A 25983-nucleotide genomic window follows, 5' to 3' on the forward strand; every position below is an offset into this window, starting at 1 on the left:
AATTTGAAAACATGACACTTTAATTTGGGGGTGTGAAGATTATCTCACATCACAGGTTAGCATTCCAGCTAACAATTTTCTTCTGCAAATGGGACAAGAGTGCTTGAAAAGGTTTTTGTTTGTTTGTTTGTTTGTTTCAGAAGCTTTTTGTGACCCATCAAAAATTGGCTTGTTACCCACTGGTGGGTCCCAACCCAATGTTTGGGAAACACATTGTAAAGAAATATTTTCTTCTGTCTCTTCTAACTCTCCCAACACTCAACTTCCGTGGTTGTCCCCTGGTTCTGGTGTTTTGTGAGAGGGAAAAGAGCGTCTATCTACTCTGTCCATCCCCTGCATGATTTTGTTTGTCTCAATCATGTCCCCCCTCAGGCGCCTCTATTCTAGACTGAACAGACCCAAATTGTTGTAGCCTTTCCTCATAGGGAAGATACCCCAGCCCAGTAATCATTTTGGTTGCTCTCTTCTGCACCTTTCCCATCTCCATTATATCCTTTTTGAGATGGGGTGACCAGAACTGGACACAATACTCCAGGTGTGGCCTTACCATTGATTTGTACAATGGCATTACAATATTAGCTGTCTTATTCTCAGTGCCTTTCCTAATGATCCCAAGCATGGAATTCGCTTTCTTTACTGCTGCCACGCATTGGGTCGACACTTTCATCAAGCTGTCCACCACCATCCCAAGATCTCTCTCCTGATCTGTCACAGACAGCTCAGAACCTATTAGCCTATATTTAAGTTTTGATTCTTTGCCCCAATGTGCATGACTTTACACTTACTTACATTGAAACCCATCTGCCATTTTGCTGCCCAGTCTCCCAGTTTGGAGAGATCCTTCTGGAGCTCTTCACAATCTCTTCTGGTCTTCACCACTCAGAAATTGATGGAAGGCTACTTGAATTGGTTGTCATTTCTTTATTTCTGCACTATTCTTTCTTCTAAACTTAAAATGATGCACAATGCAGCACTTTAAAGTTATATGGAGGCCATTTTGTTCATTCTGAGGACTGTCAATTGAGTGATTTTTGTGGCCTTTGGGAGGCATAATCCAGACGTGACTCAGCCTTGTGCAAGGGGCTGCCAGGGCTTGGTTTGCCTTCTGTGTAGTGGCCCAGGAGCTGAACTGACAACAGGGTGTTTTCAGAAGACCAGGTTCTGGCTGTAAGGGAGTATATAAAGTTTGCTTTGCTAATATGAGATGGAGTAATGTGAATTACAATCATCCTTCATATTTAGAGCCTGATTTTATTTTATTTTTTGCAATAGTTTGTGCCTGTTGGAGTCTAAATCTTTCTTATAGTAATAAATTGTCTTTGTTTCCTTTTCCTTTTTCTGCAGTGTTGTGTAAGAGCTCCAGTCAAGGCAAGGAACCAGTGGAGGTAGGTGCTACGGAAACCCCAATCTTGCTAATCTGTGTGTGCATCATTTTTTTGTTGTTGCGCTGCTTCTGTTTCAGTTATCTGCTGCCATTCTTCTCCTCCCCCACTCCTAGTTCTGTTTAGTTCTTTGCCCAGGTCTATAGGGCACCTGGAAACTTGACCCCCTTAGAAAGATACAGTGTCTGTGCCTAGGGAGGGACTGTCTGGGGGACAAAATGCATGGATGAAATGAAATGAAGTAAAAGGCATGAACGGAGTCAGCTATTTATAAGGAATTTGGTCAAAAGCATTTGAAAACAAAGTACCCTATAGCCATAGACCAGAAGAACTTTGTATTAAGAACATACAAACAAACGTGGCTAATATGTCACAGAACTGTGAAACTCAGCCCCTTTCTCTCCTCCACCTTTGCTTTTCCTGCCCTTTTGATTTCTTGGTCTGTAGTCTTTATGGACCAGATTATATGATGCATTAAGCATTTGATTGGAGCTGATGTGCTTTAAACCCACCCTCCCCCATGTTAAATAGGAACTGTGAGTGGGAGGCTCTATCTAGGGGATTTCAATATATTGCCCTGCCGTTGTCCAGTCCATATCCTTCAGCTGCTGTTTCCCCCAGGAGGCAAATCCCATGATACCAGTGGGAGCTTTTGCTGTGGCCATTGGTCTGCTTTATCCACCCTTCTCTACAGATCCTATGTCTTCCTCATTGTCTGCCATTTTCCTATTTCTTCAGGCACGCTGCTGTTCACACTGTTCACACACTGCCCACACTGGTTCCCTGCTTTCTACTCTGTCCCCACTCAATTTCCCAACACCACTTTCTTCTCTGCCCCTTTTCCTACATACAGCTTCTTCTCTCCCTAAGCACTGAGATTTTTTCCCCCTATCCAAATAACTATCCATCACAGAAGCTGCATTTTTTGTCAACAGTTTTCTGTTGACGCAATCACCCTGAACAGTTAGAGTGTTTGTGAACATTCTGTTATATTACCCAGTTGCTCAGGAAATGGCTAGGGAGGCTTGCAAGCAGGTTGCAGGTGCCAGCAATTCTTTAGTCTGTTGTGTGTAAGGTTGGTGAGACAATTTTGGAAGGCATACTGACATGGAATGCTCATCCTCATCTATAGCATTACTTGCATAATTTTTTTTTTACTTTACCCAGGTTGATGCATTTTCTAAGCAGCTTTAGCATGGGGTGGAAAAGCTGGTAGTGTAGCAAATGGTGACGCCAACCAGGGAGAAGAGTGAGAGCATGCAGATGAGCGGGATCTTTTACGAGAAAAGATCCTGCAGAAACCTGCTCTTGGGAGGAATTAAGGGCTTTAGTTCAGAGACAGAGAGAGGATCGTTATCTACAGAAGTGAGTTTATCCATGGAGAAGGAGCAAGAAGAAACTTGAGCTTTGGGGATAATTTTAATATTCTGACAGCAGCACCCAGCTATCAGTGTTCTCCAGTTACAAAGGAGGGCAAAAGCCCTGTTTTAAGGAACAAATTGAGATGTATCTCTAGAGGTAGAAAATTTGGTTATTCTCTCCTCAGCAGTGACAGAAATGTTTTTGATATCAGGGACTCCTAGAGCAGTTGTTTTCAACCTTCTTGCCTTAAGGCAGGGGTGTCCAAACCTTTCGGCAGGAGGGCCACATCATCTCTCTGACACTGTGTTGGGGGCCGGGGGGGGGAAGAATTAATTTACATTTCAAATTTGAATAAATTTCAATAAATGAATATATTATAGATGGAACTTATATGAATGAATGAAGGTCTTGCAATAGCTCAAGGCCTATAAAAGCCTTTGGACAAAGCAAGGCCAGCCTTTCCTTTGCTGCCACTGCTGCATCACAGATGTGAAACAGCAAGCAGTGGAGAGAGCCCTTATCCCATAGCTCATGTGAGAGGTCAAACAGCTGGCCATCACACTGAGAGCAGTTGAATCAGGCCAGCACGGGCTCCAGCAAATCTCTGGAGGGCCAGAGGTTCATTGGAGACTAGGCAATCCCTGAGGGCCAGATTGGGAGTCCTCAAGGGCCGCAAGTGGCCCCAGGGCCGGGGTTTGGGCACCCCTGCCTTAAGGGAACCTTTCACATCTTCTCTTTGAGGAACCCCAGGGTTTTTGGAACACCCAATGACCTAGTCTTTTCAGGCTCAAGACACACCTTTAACTACAGTTTGCCATATGAAACCTACTTTTGGTATTATGGTATTTTAATCATACATAGTGTCTTTCTCCTTTGTGATCACAAACCAGAAGTTGTTTCCGATTGCTTATTTTTGTGATTCAGCGACTCGGGGAACCCTGAGGAGAGTTCCATGGGGCTCCCTGCACCTCCTGGAGGCCACTGCATTACTGTCTAAAACTCTTCCTTGGCCCCTGACAGCAGCATGATCCTGAAGAATCGTGCCGCTACCTTCCCCCTCCCCCCACTCCTTAAGGGGCCAGATGCTGAGAATCTCAGGCTGGGGCATCACAACACCCCAGTTTGAGAACCTCATGTCTAGAGTAACCAGACGCAAAGGAGAATAGGGATCCTGTACCTTTAATACTGCAATGTCGTGGAATCTATTTTTGGATTATTTTCTGCTTGTACAACCTGGGGATGTAGACAGGATCCTTTGAAGCATGAGGTCTCTTGCCTGCCTGCCTGACTCTTGCCCAGCTTGGTTTATTTGACCTACCCAGGGTGGGAGCAGGCCAAATGAGTAGGGAGGGTAATTAATTCATCTCTGGGAGAGGGGGTGTTTTCAGCAGTATTGAAGCTGACTGGTTCACTCCTTCCTGGAATAACCCTCCCTGGACCCCATTGAATTGGACAATTACGGGCTGGTCTTGGAAAAAGTGGGTGGTGATGTCTTGGCTCCAGTAGGTCCTAAGTATGCCAGGGACTGATTGGTGTCTAGCTGGGTTGGGACTTTGAGGCACTGCTTTGCAGTGGTTCTGGTCCTATCCGGATGACATCCTAGAAGATCTTACTGAGGAATGCCTGTCTGGCACCTTGGCCTAGGGCAGTGATGACACTAGGGGGCTGCAGGGGGGTGCAGACCTCACCAGGTGACACCCTCAGGGTTATGTGATACCACTACTGGCCAAAATTGTGAAAATCTTGTTATTTTTGAAATGTACCATCATGTTATATCTCATCCAATGCATAATTTAATGCTGAATGCAATGAAGCAGCTGTATTCTATCAAATTTTATGGCCAAATGACCAGAAAAGGAAAACCCAATTGCCTTATATAACAAAAAGTGGATTTGCTTAACTCAAAAGTGACCAATGAGAGTGATTGTTCCAAGAACCAATGAGGTGTTAGTAGGAGTCTGTTCTCATTTCCATGCATCAGAGCTAATACTAGAATTCTTATTTAGTTGTCTGAGAGCCCAATTCTATTTATGTCTACTCAGAAGTAAATTCCATTGTAATCAGTGGGGCTTACTCCCAGGAAAGTGTGGATAGGATTGTAGCCTGAGTGTCATAAAGTAGGCCACTAGTTTTTTTGTCAGGTTTGTTGGGTGACCTGTACTGTGTTATATTAAAATACAGTTAATGGGGGTTAACACCAACCCTAGCGATGCCACTGAATTTAGGTTGTGAGTATGATCTGTATGGTCTGGTAGTAGAGGTCCATCATGGGAGTGATGCAATGATCTCTCACACTGGGTGATTCGAACTCTAGAGACGCCTCTGTCCTAGGGTTCTATTCTGTTTAGCATCTACATGAAACTGCTGGGGGAGATGATCCAGAGTTTGGGGTTTGGGTGTCGCCAATATGCAGATGACGCCCAGCTCTATCTCTCTAAGTCATCTAATCCCAGGGAAGGTGTTGAAATCCTGGAACGCTGCCTGGAAGCAATTGGGGCCTGGAAGATGGTCAACAAGCTGAAATTAAATCTGGACAAGTGGAGGTCCTCCTGGTTTGAAGAACTATGACTCAGAAACAGGATTGTTAACCTTTCTGAATAGGGTTGCAGTCCCTCTACAAGAGCAGGTTTGCAGCTCAAAGGGGTGCCTTCTAGATTTGCTATTGCTCTTGATCTCTAGAGCAGGGGTTTCCAGACTAAGGCCCAGGGACCACATCTGGCTCCCCACAATATATTATCCAGCCCACAGCAACTTGAAATATTTTTTATTGTAGTTTTTTTTAAGTTTGACATTTTTACTCATTGTGCATCATTTCTCAGCTTAAACATGGCATTGGTGCTTTGTAATTGTCACATTTCTCTTTTGTTCTGAATCATATCATGCTGATTACAAAAATGATCAAAGTAAAACTTATTCATTCATTTAAATTTCATATATTAAAATGATTTCTTTTGGCCCACGAAAATGTGCAAAATATACTATGTGACCCTTTTACTGAAAAGTTTGGAGACCGCTGATCTAGGTCAGGGGCTTCCAAACCCCGGCCTGGGGGCCAGATGCGGCCCATGGCAAGCCTCTATCCGGCCCACAGCCAGCCTCTTGTCCCCTGAGAGCCTCTGGCCCACTCAACTGAACACAACTGGAGCTGTGCTCTGGTTGTGTCTGGAGGGTGTTCTGAGAGCCAGAGAGGTTGAATGAATGAGCCCATTCATTCATTTACTCACTCATCATTTATTCCCTCTAATTTATTTATTTAAATTTTATATTTAAATTTTTTTTCCAGCCCTCAACACTGCAACAGATATTTGATGCGGCCCCCTGGTCAAAAGGTTTGGAGACCCCTGCTCTAGGTGATGGCAGTGGCCAGGGGAGCCTTTGCCCAGTTGAGGCTGTTGCACCAGCTGCATCCATACTTGAGTTAGTCAGGTCTGACCACGATGGTTCATGTCTTGGTGGCACCAAGACTTGACTACTGTAACACACTGTACATGGGTATACCCTTGAAGACTGATGGCAAACTGCAATTAGTACAGAACATCTGTGATCTTAGGAGCACAGCAATCTGACTCTCTCAGGCTGTAGCTGTATGGGCTGGCGGTTTTTGTCTGGGCACAAAACACAAGTTTTGTGTTGGTTTTGATCTTTTAAAGCCCTTTACGACTTAGGCCCAGGTATCTGAATATCTGTTTTCTCATCCTCTGAGGTCATCTGAGGGGATCCTTATTCAAGTGTGACCCCTGACTGAAGTGAGGTTGGCAACAACAAGGATAAGGGCCTTCTCTGTGGTAGCTCAATAATATGGAATTCCCTTCCAGTCAGTGCTCTTCCTGATGGCCTTCTGGCAGGGGCTACAAGCTTTTCTTCTTCAGCTGGCCTTCCCACCTTAGTTTTGGTTGGGGTACCGCTGTTTTTAGATGCTTTTATAATTGCTGCTGCTGCTGATTTTATGCTTTTTTTGTACTGTCTGTGTTTTTTATATATCAGCTGTCTTCTGGTTTTTTTTTGTTTTTTTTTTACTTTTTGCTATTTTTATCTTTTGACCTGTGTATTTTAATGGACATTGTAAGCCACCTTGGATGTCCCATTGTCAGGGGGAAGAGGGTGGGGTATAAATCTTTTAAATAATTACTTTGCTGGCATAATATTGCTTTAATAGTTGAATAAATTCTTTCTTTGATTCCTTAGCATGCTTCTGGGTTTAAAATGATCGAAGTAACAGCCCATTCGTGACCAACTTTCCAGCTTTGATGCAACCACAGTTCACTTCAAGGAAAGGGAACACATGTTCCCTTACTTTGAGGAGGCCTTCATGACTGCTCCCCCACCAGAGAATGCAGCATGTACCCCATTGGCACATCTGCATCAGTGCTGAAAAATTGGTTGGGATTGGGTTGTAGTGTCCCAGAGACTTGCAACCAAAGCCCATTAAAATCAACATGTGAAATTCAGCCAGCATCATCTGCAGCGCAGTTTCTACAAAACTATTTTGCTATAATACAGGGGTGTCCAAACCTTTTGGCAGGAGGGCCACATCAGCTCTCTGACACTGTGTTGGGGGCCAGGGAAAAAAAGAACTAATTTACATTTAAAATTTGAATAAATTTACATAAATGAATATTTTTGAGATGGAACTTATATGAATGAATGAAGGTCTTGCAATAACTCAAGGCCTATAAAAGGCCTTGCACAAAGCAAGGCTAGCCTTTCCTTTGCTGCCACTGCTGCATCACAGACGTGAAACAGCAAGCAGTAGAGGTAGCCTTCATCCCACAGCTCATGTGAGAGGTCAAACAGTCGCTCTCACACTGAGATCAGTTGCTTCGGGCCAGAGTGGGCTCCAACAAATCTTCAGAGGGGCAGAGGCTCATTGGAGACTGGGGGCTCCCTGAGGGCCGCATTGAGAGGCCTCGAGGGCCGTAAGTGGCCCCAGGGCTGGGGTTTGGGCACCCCTGCTATAATACTTTTCCTTTCTGCCAGCAGTTCAGAAGCCCCTCCTGTACTTAAGTCCTGTGTAAGCTGTTTTCCCCACCCACCCCCTCCCTTTACTCTCTCTTTACTTCTTTTATCCATTCTTCTTTCTAATCCCAGCTTCTCAGCCCACTTTATTCCCCTTTTCAGCTGCATTGCTACCGAGCTCCTTGTACCTTAGTTCGTGTCATGGATGAGCATGTCCAGCGCAAAATGACTCATGTCCAGTCATGAGTCGTCCCCCCCATGACTCAACTTGAAAATGAATCTTAACAGGGGCACTTTCTTGGGTGTAAGGAGAGCCTCCTCGGGTGTAAGCAGGTGGGGCAGCTGTGGTGCTTTTCCACAGGGCAGTTCTGCCTTACCTGCTGCCCCACACTGCATGTCCCTGCTTCAGAGTCGTTCCGGTTGGCTAGCAGTGAGGCTCCATGCAACATGTAGTGCTTTGCAAGCCAAGGTGAAGCTCCCTGAAAAGCTTAATGCTTTGCACCCCTTCTAGCTATGCTGTTGGAGCCCACAGGAGCCAGCCATGTAGTTGGAAAGCATGATTGCTAGGAACCGCCTCTTCCCCTCCCTGGGCTTCTTCAGCCAAGGCAAGAACCCTCTTGGGCTCCTCCTTCAGTCCTATCTCATTCAAAGAAAATATCAGATCGCCTATCCTTCGTCCAATGATCATCTATTCCTATCACAGACTAGCAAGAGAGTCTGTTCCCTCCTCTTCCCCCATGTAAAAGCAAAACCCTTCCCTGCCTCCTGGTTGGAACTTCCCTTCTGCTCATCTGATCTGATTGATGGCTCCATGAGATCTTTCACACAAGGTAAAAAAGTAAATAAGCACACCCAGACACATAGAGACTCCAGTGCACGTGTGTGGGGAATCAGTGCTAAGTCAGGTGGCCTCAGACTCGAGTCAATGCCCAAGTCATCGGCATAGGTAACTCGAGTGTACATGAGTCAGCAAAAACATGTGTCACCTAACTCGAGTTCCCATCCCTGGTTCCTGTACCTCCTCTTTACAGCATCTTGTCTATGTCCTCCTTCCTCTGTGTCCACAAGGTTCTTCCCATCCTTTGGTGATTTGTGAACTCTTGCCTCCAGCTTCGTTCACTTTTCACTTCCATTTGAGAAGCTTCACTATTTGTCAGCATTCTGTTGCTGACATACACTGAATAGTTAGAACATTTTTGAATGTTTCATAATGGCTTTGGGAAGGAGGCTTTCAGGTAACAAGAGTTAGGCAAATGGAAATTTTTATCTTATCTATATATCTCTGTATTAAAATAATGAACTCGGGATTTCAAGAAGTGATGGGGAAAATGGGGACCTGGATCTGGTTTGGAGGAGACAAGGGTTTCAATTTCAAAGTTGTCAGGACAAAAGAGGACCTGAGGGTAGAAGAAACTGGCACATAAACGGCACATTGTGTCAGGTGCATCATTGGACCTTGCATGGGGTTTTTTTCCCTAAATAGCTGCGGGGGGGGGGGAGCCCCGTACAGACTAAGACTACAGCTTAGAGGTTTTATCCCTTTACCTTTGTCACATCTGCTTAATGTTTCAAGAGATGGGTACTGAATAGCTAGAGACTGTGAGGTGACTATCTTTTGGTGACCCTTTCCTTCCTTCTACCCTTCTGCTGTGATATCACAAGTCATTCTGGAAGAAAAACAACCCAGAGCATAGAAACAGAAGATATTGTATGTTATTGGTATGATGTGCTAAATTTAAACAATAGGAAAAAGCCTCCAGCAATTTTTGCAGTCTTCCAGCAAAGCACATACGCACACAGGTTCATAAGTTGTAGAAATCTCATTTTTGTTTTGTTACAATGTTTTAAAATATAGACTGCGAGACCTTAAAATATGAACGGCGAGACCTTGAAGCAGCTGACAAGCCTAGCCGAGTTATGCTGAGTTATTCCACCTGCTCTTTGGCCGCTGTCAGCCTGTGTGGGAGGAAAATGGAGGCCAGAATGTGATACCAGATCATTAAAGATCCATCTGAAATGTTGTGGTTCTTGAAAGACAGAACCTTCTTCAATTGTAAAAATCCCTACTGGGATTTAGTATTGCCTGCCTATGTAAACCACCTTGAATTAAAGTCTGAGGAGAAATCTGATGACCAAGAAAGGCGGTATATAAATACCTGTATTAAAAAAAAATAGACTGCATATTCAGTTTATAAAATGCTTGCTCATTTTTTTTAACCAATATTTTTTTAACGTCCAATGCCTGGGTCTGTTTTCTGTAACAGCAAATGTGGCTCACAATGTTACCTGGGGGGATTTATCCCAATCCTTTCACTTTAGTAGAGGGTATGAATATTGGGGCTTTGAAAAATGTTGAACTTGTCTTAGAACAATTTAATTGCTAATTTTAACAAAGTTGAACCCTTATTATGAGAACAGTATGGTTTTTGAACATAACGACCCACAGTTTGAGAAACACTGCCTTAGAGGAAGGAAGGTATAAAAACAGAGTCTTGAAGGGAAAATGTATCAGAAATGTGGGCATCTCATCGATTTCTGTACATGCATCATGTGGATACCAGGGTGTAACATTTTCACAAATGTCATCTATGGGCACTATGGGTACAGGCGCAGACCAGCTGAGTAATCAAATGAGAAATGACATGTGGGGTTGTTATCTTCTTGCTTGGTGCCGTGCTGTTAGGAGAATCTAGGCTGGCTCATTCATGAGGCTTCAAAATGCGTGTCTATTTGTTTCTCTATTACCGGCAAGGGCAGGAGCATTGGAGAGCACAGAGAGTGGGAAGGTGTGTGTGGGACTTCAGCTTCCTGCTTTCCAGCTGCAAATCTTTTGTATGCAGATGAATTTAGATGGAAATTGGGATGATCCACTTTGCTACAGACTGCTCTGTTGGGAGGCTTAAGAGTATCTACCTCCCTTTCTGTGTGCCTGTGGAGTGATTTTCCCTCACTGTTCTTTCTAGAAAGGTGTGGGTTTGCTGCCTTTGAGCAGATTGTCTCTGGCTCTGACACACTAGTAGTTTTTTTGTGCTCATTTATGTGCCAATAATATGATGGAAAGGGGTTCTAGATATCTGAAAGAAAGAAAGAAAGTAAGTAAGTGGGGAGCAGGGAAGGAGAGGGATATTCCAGTCTGAGACTAAAATATCATCATGTGGTGCATTTTCATGATCATCTAGCCCTGGTTGTGCACGGTGAAAACTTTGCCCTTAAGAATTCTCTAATAATAACTGCCTTTGTTCAATATGCAGTGAAATGCATGTGTGCATGTACGTGCTTGCGCATGTGTGTCTGGGATTTCCTCAGTGTGTTTCTGTGTCTAATAACAAAACTTGAACTGTTTTCTCAGGAAAATTTTCACTTCCATGTCCGGAGCTTGACTATTATGGTCATAGTGAAGGGGGAGGGGGAAGAGAGAAGGGAGTTTCTGGTAAACATGCTTTGCTCAGTTCATTTGACTCAGTGACTTCCGAGCTGGGCAGGAGTTCCTTGTATTCTGACTTGCGATTTTCAAATGCCTCCAGAGATGTTCTGAGCAATGCACTGCGTTGAAAGAAACCAGATAAAAGAAAACGAGACATTTAGAGCCTTTACTCCAGAAGTTCCTATTATATTATACTCTTATCTGTGTATAGGGCAAGATGTGGCATTGGGCTATTTGTTTCTGTTTTTCAGCTTTAATAATGATGAGATAATGTGATTTATTTATTTTTGCTTATGTCCAATTTTTTTAAAAACTAACAATATTTGTGCTTTCAGTTTTTTTGTTCTTGCACTTTTCAGACTGTCCCTATGCATTTTTTTTCCTAGTCCTTTGTCAAAGTAGGAGGGCTCTGTGTGTGTATGTGTGTGTCTTTGAGGGTGCTGTAGCGAATGCTGCTTGGCCAGAGAATCAGTGTTCTGGTGTGCTTTCAAGAATGCTTGCTGGCTCGTGCCAGGACAGCCCTGAACATCTCTCTGTCAGTAGAAGGTGCGTCGCCTTTAACTGTTCCTCCCTGCAGCATTGGGAAGTGCTGGGGGTGGCTCTTTGCGAGCACCACTTCCTGGATGATATGGCTGGGCTTGAGCTGCTGATAAAGCAGGATTCCCCCATCTGACTGGCCCAGGCAGCAGGACGGCAAGTGCCCCTCTGCCTGCAAAAAGCATTGCTTAATTTGCTCCCTTTGCTGCCTCTTTTCCTTCAGTTTGTGTGCATAAACTACTTGTAGCGCTTTGCGCCTTTGACAAGTAGGTCGGTTTCCCAACTCCATGCTGACAGTTTCCCCCTCCGCAGTGTTGTAATCTTGGCTGTAATGCGGTCTTGGATGGGGCTTCATTTTTACAGTTGTTGGTAAGTTTGGCATACACTCCCCCCTGCTTTTCTGTTCTTTTTGAAATTTAAAACGTCCTCTTAATTGAATGCCTGCGGTGCATTTAGTTCTCGTTTGTAGCAAAGTTGCCTCTGTGAACCTTTGCAACATCTTAGCTTAGCAGTGAGTGTTTGTTTTGTTTTAAAACTTGGACATTGGGTACATTGCTTTCATGTCTGGTGTTCTATTGTTGATTTGCAGAGCTGGGCGTTCTGCATATTTGTCCAGTGATATCTTTTGGATGGCCCAGGGAAAGCCAATGAAATGTTTGCCTATTTTTATATCGTACAAACAGGCAACATGGTCTTCTAAAGCAATTCAGAATTGCTGTGCCGTTTTGAAAATTAAATAAAGCTGTGACCTTCCCTGACTGCCAAGCTTGCATGCTTGTGACATCTCTGGCTGCCGGCTTCGGGTGCGCTCATTATGTGCCCTTTTTGCATCCCTTCATCACCTGCACTCCTTTTGTGCTCATAAAAATGGTGAAGGGTGCTTTTAGGGGACAGCAAATGTCACCATTTGCTGGTGGTGGGGGCTGTGTCCTGTGGCAACCTGTCATTCAAAGTCTCTTTTTCAAGCTCTCTTGACTTCTTGTGCAAGAGGAAAGTGCACAAAATCAGGGCATTTTTAGAGGACTTTTGGTGCTGTTTGTTCCATTGCAGTACCTGCCAAGTTAACCTCTCTCCTCTCACCCCTGCTAGCTGAAAATGGATTTATTATGAGTTGATCTCATGATGCTTTAAATTGTTCAACCCCCAGTGAAAATAAGTCACTAAGGAGATTCGTTCACATGGTACCTATAGTGCACAAGCAGGAGGATATGAAAGGTTCCTGGAGAAAGCCAGTTGCCCTCTTTTCTCCCCTACCCTACTGCCACTCCACCCAGACTCTCCCACATGCAAAGCCAACTGCACGCATGTTGCACAATGATTCATGTCAGCTGAGTGGAACAGGGAGCACAAAGTAGGCTGAAACAAACTTCTGTGTAACATTGCTGGAATCAGACATGCTTGGAAAAACGTACATGCTTCCTTCATCCTTTGAAGAGGCAGATTAAAGTAGTGCTGTATCCCCCCCCCCAAAAAAAAAAAACCCCAAACCCCAAGTCTTTGCATTAGTTTTTCCTTCAATATGCAACATGGAAAATGGAAATGACATTGCATATACAGTATACATATGCACACAAGTTGTAATGTGCGCATGCACTAAGGTCTTTTTTGGTTTGTTTGTTTGTTTAGAACAGTGGTTCCCAAACTCTTTAGCATTGGGACCCATGTTTAAAAAGTGGGTCCTTATAGGACACTGTTATAGGATCCTCCCAGGTTTATGAAGCAGTAAAAAAGAAAAGGAAATCTGGAAGGAAATAATATTTTTATTTATTTATTTACAAGTAATAGTGACAAGAAAAACATTTATCTCCCTATATGTACACATGCTTGCAAACTGCAGGAGCTGAGCTATTTGCAAGGTAATTAGCAGCTATCTGGTTAAGAACATAAGAACAGCCCCACTGGATCAGGCCATAGGCCCATCTAGTCCAGCTTCCTGTATCTCACCAAATGCCCCAGGGAGCACACCAGATAACCTCATTCTGGTGCCCTCCCTTGCATCTGGCATTCTGACATAGCCCATTTCTAAAATCAGGAGGTTGCACATGCACATCATGGCTTGTAATCCGTAATGGATTTTTCCTCCAGAAACTTGTCCAATTCCGTTTTAAAGGCGTCCAGGCCAGACACCATCACCACATCCTGCGGCAAGGAGTTCCACAGACCAACCGTACGCTGAGGTTTTTGAATAACCTCAGGGTTTAAGGCAATTAATTACCTGATCATTATATCACACTGTTTTTATTTGAGGCTCTGCTGGGTGCTGCATGACCCACCCAAAATCAGGTTATGATCCACCAGTGGGTCCCAACCCATAGTTTGACAACAGTTGGTTTAGAATATTTTTACTCTTCCACTGTTTTAACATTGTCACAATAGGCACACACTTACTGACAGTGATAAGAGTACAATATCTCAACTGTATGTAATGTATTTGCCTTCATGAGCAGGAGGAGGTGGCAGTAGTGACTTTATTTGGATGAAATGTTATTACTTCTTAACTGTACATCATACAGTGAATAATTCCTTTCTTCTAAACTTTCTGCCCTCCATCTTTTAACTTCCTTTTTCACTCCCTTCATTGGATTTCTGACTGAATTTGCCTGTATAATCGTGGCCTTTGCCCAGAATTCTTGGTGTGATGTGTCTCTCCTATTTTCTGGCAAATCTGGGAGAGAGTTGCGCAACTCAGCTCGCTCTGAGGGTCACGTATACACATTTTTTAACTGCAGAGGGCTGCCTTGCTATGTTAATAGCAGACATTTTAATTACAAGTTTAACTTCATGTTTTCTTTTTAGCTCCCATTAATGTATTTTTTTCTCTTTCTGCACCACCAGCCATTCTCTCTGTAATCCATGGTTTTGCACACTCCGTTCTTTCTGTAGACCTATCACTTACTACTCTTTTCTTTCTTCAACTCCTCCTCCAGTCCTGCCCTCCTCTCGGGCCTGATCTGCCCCCTGTTCCATCATCCCACTGCCAAGAAATGTCCCCTTGCTGCCTCCGTTCCACCCTAACCTTAGCCCCTGTGCCTCTTGGCAGAGTACTCACCTCCACTGCGGCATTTTTTTCTCTTCTCTTCATCATTTCAGATCTTTCTGTGCTCCATGTCTCAGTGATCATCTTTTTGTCATTGGTCACTTGATAGTACAGTGGGCCTTCCATATCCACGGATTTGGGACCCACAGATTCCATCATCCATGGGTTCTGAATCTGCAGCTGGACCCCATTGAAGGCTGGACCTGATGTGACTGGAACCTTGTTCCGGTTGTGCTTGGGAGGCTTGCTGAGGCTTGCAGAGGCCACATGAGGCCTCTGTGGGCTTCAGAAGGGTTCCGGATGCGACCAGAACTTTGTTCTGATCATGTTTGGACTGTCCAGGTTGCCCATATCTGTAGAGTCAAACATCCACTGATTTAGGTATTCACAGGAGTTCCAGGAGCAGAACCCCTGTGGATAATGAGGGCCGCCCTGTACTCGCTTTCTTCTGCACCACTGTAGGTCTGTCTGTACCCATCTCTCTGCACTTCTGTCTCTCACAGCCCAATCCTAACCTGCGCTGAAAACCCCCTTAAGAGCAAGGGAAGCACCAAAAATACATGAATGTGAAAAGCGCCGTAAGAGCATAAGAAGAGCCCCGCTGGATCAGGCCAAAGGCCCTTCTAGTCCAGCTTCCTGCCATGTTCATGAAGTGTGGTAAAGCGAGGTACATCATCCCTAACATCAAATACCTTCCCTGTTTATAGTGAAACCTGTCTTGAAGCATAAGGTGTGAAACAATCAAGCGATGGAAGGAACTAAGGATATGAAATGCAACTTCAAGCGTGAGTTGAGCAAGGAAGCAGTATGGATTGATTTGATTCAAATCAGCATTCCATTTCACTAGTAGTAGTAGTAGTAGTAGTAGTAAACCTTTAATGGCATAAATACATCTGTAACAAATTCTACAAAACAATGACACCAAAAAGCATGCAGCACGAGTGACACACATCAAGGAAAAATCTATCCACAAAGAGTAAACTGTTCAACCAACCAATACTATGACTCAGGAATCACGGCTTGGGATCAACTGTAAAGCATTCTGGAAATTCTCAAAGCAAGTGAAAAAAATAAAACAAATAACACATTTTACAAAGACAAATTAACTTGTCTAAAAGCAGGAGTTTTTGATAGAACAAGAGCCAGGTATCTGGCAACAGCAAATGTCAAGGATCCAATGGCATCTTCCATAAACCTTGAAAGAGAAAATTCACATGAAGGAGGATAATAGGAAAACCAGGTGGCTAAATATAATTTTCGTAGAGAAGAATGATGAGAACAGAAAAATAATATATGAGACAGAGTGTCTGCAGCATTCCATTTTATGATTTAACTTTCACGGGATAAAGGGGTAATTTAAATTATTTCCCATTGAACTTTATCTCATTGTGCTGGATGGCTTCAGGCACTCTTCTCCTAGCTCAGAGGTCTTCAATATTTTTGTGCCATGACACCAATAAACAAACAAAGTATGAGACTGGGACCCACTGTTGATTTTGCCCTCCTCCCGAGATCCTATCCACCCACCCCACCAGCCCCGTTACACCCTCCCAGGGCATTTGCTGTAACCGAATATTCTTATTGAAGAGAGCAGAAAAAGTTATCATGAATCCTGGCACTAGTGAAAACTATTTTAGCACAATTGCTAAGAACTGAACACGATTGGGACCCAATCTTCTGGTACCTGAAAGGATACACCAGAGGCCTCCCCCTTTACCTACTAGTTCTCTTGTCCAGTGGTCTTCAGTCTTTTTCATTCCCATAAGTTGGTGCAACCCCACAACTTCACAATCCCATTGGGGTCTTGACTCCAAGGTTGAAGAAAACAGCGTTCTAGCTCATGTTTGAGATTAATGAGCAAGGCTGAGGAGCATATAGTTGAGAACAGTACAGCACAGGTGAGATAAGGTAGGGGAGGAACTGGGTTTAATTTCCTCTCCCCCATTCCCTGCTTTTTATGTGAATTGAATATATGATTATTGCAATGATGAATATTTGAATGCGCTTTTCAACAAAACACTCCACAAAGTTGTGTGCAAAATAAAAGAAAGTGGCAAAAAGTGACATCTCCATCCTATCTAGTTTGACATGCGATAAACCTTTGTGCTGCCTGATCCTGGGCCACATGCTTTTTGCATGATGCTTCCCGAGTTTATTAATCAAGAACCTTTACTTGAAGGTAAGGACTCTGTATGAGGATAGAGTTAGGTGTGCTGGATTGTAGGCTAAAACGGCCCAAAACTTTCCAATGGCAAGGCTGTTAATTACTGGGTTAATGTACGGTGTCTCTATGAGGTGTACAGTAAATGTCTTTGCTGTTTGGTTCGCAGTCATAGATATATGTGATCTGCAGTAATGATAATAAATGCAATACCTGACTCCATTGTATCATCATTGTAATGCTTGACCCAAAAAATAAAAATATTTCCCCCATTTTCTTCTTTTCCATAGATTGTCAGAGCAATCCTATCTGGTGCTGGAACAGGCAGGCCAGGAGGCCTGCACTGTATCCAGAGCACAAGATAGGTGCCCAAAGTGGCTCAACTGGAGGCAAGGGGAAACACTTGCCCTTTCCCCCGGGTAAACCACTGCAGCCCCAATGGGTCTCCTCGGACTTGCGCCATCTCCAGAGGTGGCATAAGTTCAAGGAGAATGGAGCATCTTGCGGCTGCTCCACGCTGCTCGGGGAACAAGGTTGGAATCTGGCATAACAGCCATATCCCTATCCCCGCCTCCCGCTCCCTGCCCACCCTCCCCTGAGATCGTCCTCTGCCTGCCCTCCCTCCTGCCTCCTCCCCGCCATCCCCAGACCTCCCCTACCTGGGGCAAGCTGGCACGGAGACTGAATGCAGCCTCCATGTTCCAGTGCACCTCTGTGTGCTGGCACAGCTTGCTCCTGAGGAGTCACATGTTTGCGACCCTCCTGGGCCAGTGCAAGGGACTTTTGCCTGCCCAAGGGCACTTTAGGATTGCGCCCTTTGACTGTGTTATGGTAAGAGGACCATTAATGCAGTTTTAAGCATTAAGTCAGTGGTTCTCAAACTTTTTAGCACTGGGACCCACATTTTAAAGAGACAATCTGTTGGAACCCACTGGAAGTGATGTCATTAATCTGGAAATGGTGTCATGGCCAGAAGTGACATCATCAAGCAGGACCATTTTTAGCACCTCCATACAACCAAATCAAATCAAATCAATTAAGTTCATTAAAAGATTACAATATGTATGTTAAAAAATTTATTTAAAATAAAGAAAAACCCTCCTAACCCTGATCTATTTTTTTTTTAAATCTCCAAATATCCCAAAGGTGGCAACCCTATCCACACTTACCTAGGAGTAAGCTCCATTGACTAGCATTGTTAACAGTGTATACATAGTAGCCTGTTAAAAGTACAGATCTGTAACATTTCCCCAAATGCCCTCACATATCATGGTAGCATCAAGTCTAATATAAAATACACAAACATGAAAATAAAATACACATTGAAATGAATGGGGACCCACCTGAAATTGGCTCACGATCTATCTAGTGGTTCCCAACCCACAGTTTGAAAAATACTGCATTAAGTGTAGTATGTAACACAGGTGTGTTACATTCAGCTTTCATTCTAAACCAGGTTATTTTTAAAAGGTGACATATAACTGGAATCTTAAAAAATGAAAAATCCAATTTTAAATAAAATCTTTATCCATACTGCAAGATTGTTATCCGTCATTCAAGAAGCCCTTGAGTGATATTGGGGAATAATATCCAGGACTGAGGTTGACTTGATTCAGAAAGATTTGGATCTCCTGCCAGTAGGAAAACTGAGCCAATGAGGTTTGAGAAATTTCTGAAAGAATAAAGGAAAGTGGGAACAACACTGGGGAAAAATATTTTAGTTTCCTGTGTAGCAGCATCCACTTTCTTAAAATTATGTTCTATATTTTTATGCTCCATATTTTGGGGTGCCAGTTCTGAGACATTGAGCATGTCTTAAAAATTCCAGGTCAACATCAGATCTCAGGGCCACCACTGACTGCTTTTGAATGTGCTTTTGCTCACTATGGTTAACACTTTTTTTTGAAGCATGTAGCATTCATATACAACCTAATTTCTGTTGGAGTGATATGTGCAGAATATGACACACTTTTCTCAAGATGGAAAGGATGTCAAGTTTCTTTGAATCTAAAATACTTTTTCTGCACCATTAAAGACTGGGGAATCCTGGAATCTGTGTCTTCTGTCTGTATTTGTGAGATGACACAATTTTGAGTGTGTGTGTACGCTCAGACAGATGCTGCTTTATCCAGAGTGATTTGTTACTATGTTTGAGATTAAGGACAGGTTTAACCTGGAATCTCCCAGCCGGATTAGGGTTTCATTGGCATCTCTCATCACAGAAGAAGAAAATACCTTATTGGATCTCATGCTTCAGCCTTGGGGTTTAGTAAAGCAGCTGCTCTGGCTCGCAGTATTTGGAAATATAAAAGTCTCTTATTGATGCTGTTTGGTCCAAAAGCCTTCATACAAGTGCCCTTCTATAAGATGTGAGGAGAGTGCTCTAAATTTTCTTAAGATGTTGGCCAATGTAAAAATGCTTAGGTTCTCTCTTAAAATAATAGAGCTAAAAAGACTTTGTAGCCAACAACATGACACAAGCAAGATTTCAACTTAAGCTGTCTTAGTGCAAAGGTTCTTTTATAGGGGCCAGAACAGACCCAGATTTCGTTCCTTGAGGTAACATTTTATGAATGAATACAGTGTATCCCAATCACTGAAAATAGCAAGTGGGGCCTTGGTATCAGCAAAGGATCTGTTTTCGGACCCTACCACTGATACCAAAAGTCATGGATAATCAAATCCACAATTCTCCACATTTCTCCCTTCGAAGCGAAACAGAGCTGTGCTCCGGTCCCCTCCAAAGGGCTTTCTGAAGCCCACAGAGGTAGTGCACATCCACCCGCTACCTCTGTGGGCTTCAGAATGGCCCGGAGAGGAGAAAAATGCCACTTCTAGTTTCTTGAGGGAAACCGGAAGTGGCTTTTTTGCCATATAAAGCATTCTGAAGCCTGGGGAAGTCCTTCATGTGCTTCCCTGGGCCACAGAATGCTTTATATGGCAAAAAAAAGTCACTTACGGTTTCCCTCGGTAAACCAGAAGTGGCATTTTTTCATCTCTCCAGGCCATTCTGAAGCCTGCAGAGGCAGTGGGCAGACACTCATGGCCTCTGTGGGCTTTAGAAAGCCCTCCAGAGGAGTCTGGACCTCGGCTCTGGTCCCCTTCAGAGGGCTTAGGTGGAGCCAAGTCTGGCTCAGTGTGTGTCCGGGGAACCCACGATGAACCAGATTCATGGATGAAAAATCCATGGATAAACAGGCGCCACCTGTACAGTCATGCCTCAGCGTCTGCAGGGATTCTGTTCCCTGAACCCTCGAAGATGCTGAAACTTGCGGATAATCAAATCCGCTGAGCTTCAGTCGCATCCAGAGGGCCTTCTGATGGCTGGGGAGGTCCTCTGAAGGCCTTTTAGGGTCTTTGGAAGACCATAAATTGCAACTTCCAGTTTTCAGCCAAAAACTGGAAGTTGTGATTTTCGGCCTTCCAGAGGCCCTAGAAGGCCCTCTGGATGTGACTGGAGCACAGTTCTGGTTGCATTTGGAAGCTTCAGGTTGAACTTGCATTGAGTCAGATCCGCAGATGTAAAATTTGTGGATGATCAGACACCCCCGGTATGTATTAGTTGTTGAGAAACTGCTGCTTTCCTCCCTGTTAGCAAGTTTTCGGCAATAGTTACTGCACTGTAGAATATGGTGGTGTGAATGTCTTGGGAACCTGTTCGATAGTACCATTGGCTTTGTGTGTTTGTCAATTCTATTTTATTTCAGTTATTATGTGGCATTCATGTTAGTATTGTCAGCGAAGCTACTGTCTTTCTCTACAAGAATGTCCTGTCATTTAGCTAATATCCTTCTTGTTTAAAAATGCTTTTCTGAAGAAAAAAAAGCTCTGACAGCTGTGTGCGCCTTTCTTTTGGTTTTGGCTTACTTTTTACCATATTTTGCCTTGCAACATGTGGTTTGGCTTGTTTACATGAGTCATCTGGAAGTATTGCTCTCTCTCTCTCTCTCTCTCTCTCTCTCTCTCTCTCTCTCTCTCTCTCTCTCTCTCTCTCTCTCTCTCTCTCTCTTCCCTGCTTGTAGCATGCCGCAATCTGGATTGCATAGGTTGGTCCTAGGCCCTAGATTCTAGGGAACTGGTAAGTGGTTGATTGTGACCTGCAGCTGAGATTGGACTAGATCTTCTTTTTTACAGTGCATTCCTAAACATGTCTACTCAGTAGTAAGATCTGATGGGGTCAGTGGAACTTATTTCCAGGTAAATGTGCATAGGATTGCCATCTTGGGTTCTGGCTCTCTATATCCTGTCAAGCTCCCATGCAACATATAATGTAAAAGCCCTGTTACTTTCTCCTCTTAAAAATTGCATGGAAGGGAGTGTCTGGATAACGTGTGCCTTGTATATAGCCAGAAGTTTCATGTTCTGAAACTTGTCCTTTCCATTCAGCACCCCAGAAGAGTATTATTATTTTCCAGGTGCAAAGGTGCCAATCTTTTGGTTGTTTCTCTATATGCATCTTAAAAATATGTTCAAGGTTAAAAAGTGCAGCAGGAAGTTACACCACCTCCTACAAATGTCTAGCTCTTCCAGATTTAGGGCCCACCTAATACCACTCAGTGTGAAATATCTTTCCAGTTCATTATAAATGTCTGATGTCCCTTCCTCAATTCACAATGTTATGCCCTGAACTTTTTATTATTAGCATCCCTCCATCGTAAAGCATGGAAACTGACAAATGGTTCTTTCAAAGTTTGTTCATCTCTAAACTTCCCTTCTCTTCACCATCTGCATTTTTGGGTTTGATTTCTTGTCATGGAGTGGCTGACTTGCAGAATTGTGCAGAGAATATTCATTTTTCTCAGTGAACCAGTTTTAACCCAAAGTGAGTAGACTTGATGTAGAGTTCTGCTCTCTTTGATCCAAATAATTAGATATTCTACTCTTTCCAACCTTCTTGCTTTTAAGAATTTGTGTGCATAGTGCTGACTGGCAGTTGCTGGTAGTTGGCACACTACTGTATTGTTTAGGAGTCTGGTCTGTCCCTAATCCCGAATCACAGCAGTCCCAAAATTAACCATGTTCATGATGCCCTTATTTTACTGCTGCTGCCTCTTCTTCCCATTGTCCCAGGCTCCTCCATCTTGGATTGCGTGAGGTCAGGCCCCCCCCCCCCAAGTTAGACAGTTTACTTCACTGGCCTCCCCCCTCCTGTTTTCAGTAGACGTAGTAGCATCACTAATTAATCAACTTTAAAAAGGTACCGCTCCTGGAATTGATAACATCCCTCCAGAGCTGATAAAAAAATTATGTGGATTGGTAGGCTCCACTTTTAGCTTCCCTCTTAACCAGGGGTGCCCAATGTTTTTGGCAGAAGGGCCACATTGTCTCTCTGACACTGTGTCGGGGGCCGGGGAAAAAAAGAATTAATTTACATTTAAAATTTGAATAAATTTACATAAGTTTACATGAATGAATATATTAAAGATGAACTTATATGAATGAGCGAAGGTCTTGCTATAGCTCAAGGCCTATAAAAGGGCTTGCAAAAAGCAAGGCTGGCCTTTCCTTTGCTGCCACTGCTGCCTCACAGACTTGAAACAGCAAGCAGTGGAGGGAGCCCTCACCCCACAGCTCACGTGAGAGGTCAAACAGTCACCCTCATGCTGAGAGCAGTTGCGTTGGGCCAGTGTGGGCTCCAACAATTCTCCGGAGGGCCAGAGACTTATTAGAGACTGGGGGCTCCCTGAGGGCCGCAAGTGGCCCCAGGGCCGGGGTTTGGGCACCCCTGCTCTTAACTAATATATACTGATTGCGTGAGGTCTTGTGTGATCCAAAATGGTGATGCCCAGGAAAGCCAGGAAGAAGAGGATGTCAGGGACATCCTACAGCACCTCTGTGAATTCACTGAGATGCCCTCAAGCATCGAGGTGCACAGTGCAAGAACCACTGCACTGTGGTTATTTTGTGGTCATAATGTAGAAGAAAATGTTTTCCATCGACAGGTCTTCAATTTCTTTCAGCTCCTTTCTGTCTGACCGAATCTTCTGGCAGGCTGAAGTCTCTTTCTGATGGAACTCAGTGCCCTCTTTTTTTAGCAGGAGCTATTATGGGCTACATATTGGCTACTAATCCTCCAGGTTATGACTTTCTAAGTCCTCTTAATTTTTGAAGGATGGTGCAGCCAACAACTGGGTCAGGACAGCTGGAGAGAGATTTTCATAGTCTGGGCCTATGCTATGAGATGACATAAATCTCTACTACTAAAAACACATTTGATTTGAGTATGTGGTAGTACCTATAAACACGCAGGAACTGTAGCTTTGCGGAAGAGCATTAAGTTCCTATGAGGAAAGACCAAACTGTGTGGGGGTTTTGTTGGTTAAAGGGCATATGAGAGATTTATGAAATTATGAACAGGAGAGGGAGAGAGAAATTGTTCTTAAAACACTAAACTTCAGATTCGTAATGAAGTTGATTAGTTGCAAGTTTACGACTGATGAAAGGACTTAACACAATGCACAATTAATTTATGAAATTCATGATCACAAAATCTAGTGATGCCCATTAGTTTGGACAGCTTTGAAAAGGATTAGAGACATTCATGGAGAATTACAGCGCACTCCTATCTTGCGCTGGAACAGGCAGACCAGGAGGCCTGTGCTATATCCAGAACAAGATAAGGACCCAAAGTGGCTCAGCTGGAGGTAAGGGGGAACTCTTCTTCTTACCCTGGGTAAACCACCGCAGCCCCAATGGGTCTCCTCGGATTTGCACCACCTCCAGAGGTGGCATAAGTCAGAGAAGAGCAGAGCGGTTTGCAGCCACTCTGCTTGGGAATGGGGGCTAGGATCCGGCATATATGCCAGGTCCCAGCCCTAACTCCCACTCCACACTCACCCATCCTCGGGACTGTCATCTGCCCGCTCTCCTCCTGCCCCAGAACACCTCCCTCCTGCCTCTTCCCCATCTCCTTCCCACCTTCACCAGACCCTTGCATTGCATTGGCCAAGCTTGGCCAATCCAAGACTCCCCTTTCAAGTTGGCGCGGAGGCTGGATTCACCCTCTGCGAGCCGGTACATGTCCCCGTGCTGGCCCAGCCAACATTTGAGGAGACACAAACGTGCCTTATGGCACATGCAGTTTGAATTGCACCCTTTATCATTGACTAATAGCCATGGTAAATTGAACCTCATTCCAGGGGCAATATACTGTATTTCTGAATACCAGATCCTGAGGTCAAATGACAGGGGAGGATCACTGCCATCATGCCCTACAGAATGAGCAGTGCTGGTGCCAGGTTATTCTGAGCTCTGGGATAGAACGCTACACCTTGCCTACCACTAAGATTATATTGAGACCTGCCACTGGTATTCTGGATTCAGGTGTTGGCCTGGCCTGATGGGCCCTCTGATCTGTCAACACCCTTGACTAGTGCCCAGCCTTTGACGCCACCCTTGTGTGTGAGCTGTTGGAAATGGGTCTAATCCACAGGGCAGGTCTTGTGTTGTGCCTTGAATTGAGAGATGTCTGCTTAAAACACTGGTGAGCTGCTACCAAAGTCACTCTGCACTAGGTAAACCACTGGTCTGATCAGGTAGAACCTAAACCTATTTTTTCTGTATGTAGCATTTTAAACCCTGTCCCAAAGGAACTCACATTCTATGCTTAAAACCAGTTAAGCAAACCACACAATGTTGCTGTTTTTGTTTGTTTAAAGCCACATAATTAGTTTTATACTGATTGTGTTATTGCCATTTTATTATATTCTAAGTTTCCTGCAATGGAACCTTGGAGTAATTCCCAAGGCTTGTAGGAAGTGTGCAGATCTTAAACTTCTTTACAGCAATAATGTTTCAAGGCTTTGTTTCAATAAGCTAAAATGAAATTGGAAAAATTGAGGATGCCAAACTTTTGGAGTTTGTTTAACTGCAAAGCCTGGCTTGTACATGCAAATGGCTGACTCTGGTCATCAGACCTTTGTGCAGACAATTTGGGCTTTACGAATTGCTCTGCTGCAAGGGGATTCTCTACTACCTACATTGACTTGTCCACCGGGCAGCTGAAATCCCTAGATATCACTGTATGTATCTGCTTGCCAGGCCCAGTAGGGAGCCATTATTAAATCAGGCCTGGGTGTCTACTTTGCTAATCGGTAGGGTTTATACTAACAGGGAAGTAAGTACGGAGATTATGGTATTCCATGGGTTTCTTGCAAAGCAGCTTGCTTATGTTTTCCTGGCCAAATCACTGCTGGCAAAATTACTCCTGTTCAGAGTGTTTGTCCAGCTTTTGCTACCTTATTAAACACTAACGCTTTCCTACTGCTTTTTCCTAACACCCAGTTTGTGACCTAGTAAGCTATAGTTCCTCAGTATAGACTATGCGACACTTCCTATGCATGAAATCCATTCTCATGGACTGCGTTTGCCAGCACAGATGGACTGGAATCTGATGTAGAGTAAATTTGCATGCTTTGGTGTATGAAGTGGGTGCTGGGAGAGTTGGCGTGTGCCAGGGTGCAGTGGGTGTCAGAGAGGCTGCCCTGTGGCAGTGGCAGATGTGTCCCTGCTGCCACTGTGATTTTGCTAGTGCTGGTTGCAGCTGCAAGAGAAGCATGTTTATTGGCATAATTATTAAGTTACAAAGTTATGTATAAATACACAAATATGAATATGCAAAGTTACACACACACACACACACACAGAGAGAGAGAGAGAGAGAGAGAGAGAGAGAGAGAGTTCAGTGAAAGAAAATGTTCACTCCCTGCGCCTCTTTTCTGGCCATTATTATTATTCATTTCAGAACATGACTATTACTGAAAATAGTTTTGTGGGGGGTGCCAAAAATTTATGGGCCAAGGTTGCCAAATGACCTTGGTATGCCACTCTTTGCATGTACAAATTCTGCTCCTTTTAAACATAGGAAGAAGTTGGGAACTGTGGGGCGTTAAATGTTTCCTGAAAATTCTGTCTAGTATCCTTCCTGCCCTGAATTCTCAGATTTTACATGGGACTTTTTCATCCTGTTTTGGCAGTCATTAGAGCTAGAAAATTGCTTTTTTTAAAAGGTAGCAAAGATTATCACAGTGCTGAACTGATTGCTTGTTAGCTGATTCTGTGATTTTAGGTTGTGCAAAATTGCAGAATATACGTAGCCCTGAACATCACTTTGATAATGGGAGAG

The 25983-nt window shown here is 43.8% G+C and overlaps 1 protein-coding gene across 4 annotated transcripts in view; it reads left to right on the forward strand.

Annotated features, from left to right (window-relative positions):
- LOC136651074 (signal transducer and activator of transcription 5B) overlaps nt 1-25983 on the forward strand; it is a 66186-nt gene that overhangs the window by 10474 nt on the left and 29729 nt on the right. For 2 of the 4 annotated variants that reach the window (XM_066627181.1, XM_066627185.1), the window contains exon 2: nt 1345-1385. The gene's annotated coding sequence lies outside the window, so the exon portion shown is untranslated. Of the gene's footprint in view, nt 1-1344; nt 1386-11608; nt 11671-11823; nt 12031-25983 lie in introns of those variants that run through there. The other 2 variants (XM_066627183.1, XM_066627182.1) reach the window with 2 other exon arrangements.

The sequence above is a fragment of the Tiliqua scincoides genome, chromosome 5 (genome assembly GCF_035046505.1).
Source record: "Tiliqua scincoides isolate rTilSci1 chromosome 5, rTilSci1.hap2, whole genome shotgun sequence".
Classification (NCBI taxonomy): domain Eukaryota; kingdom Metazoa; phylum Chordata; class Lepidosauria; order Squamata; family Scincidae; genus Tiliqua; species Tiliqua scincoides.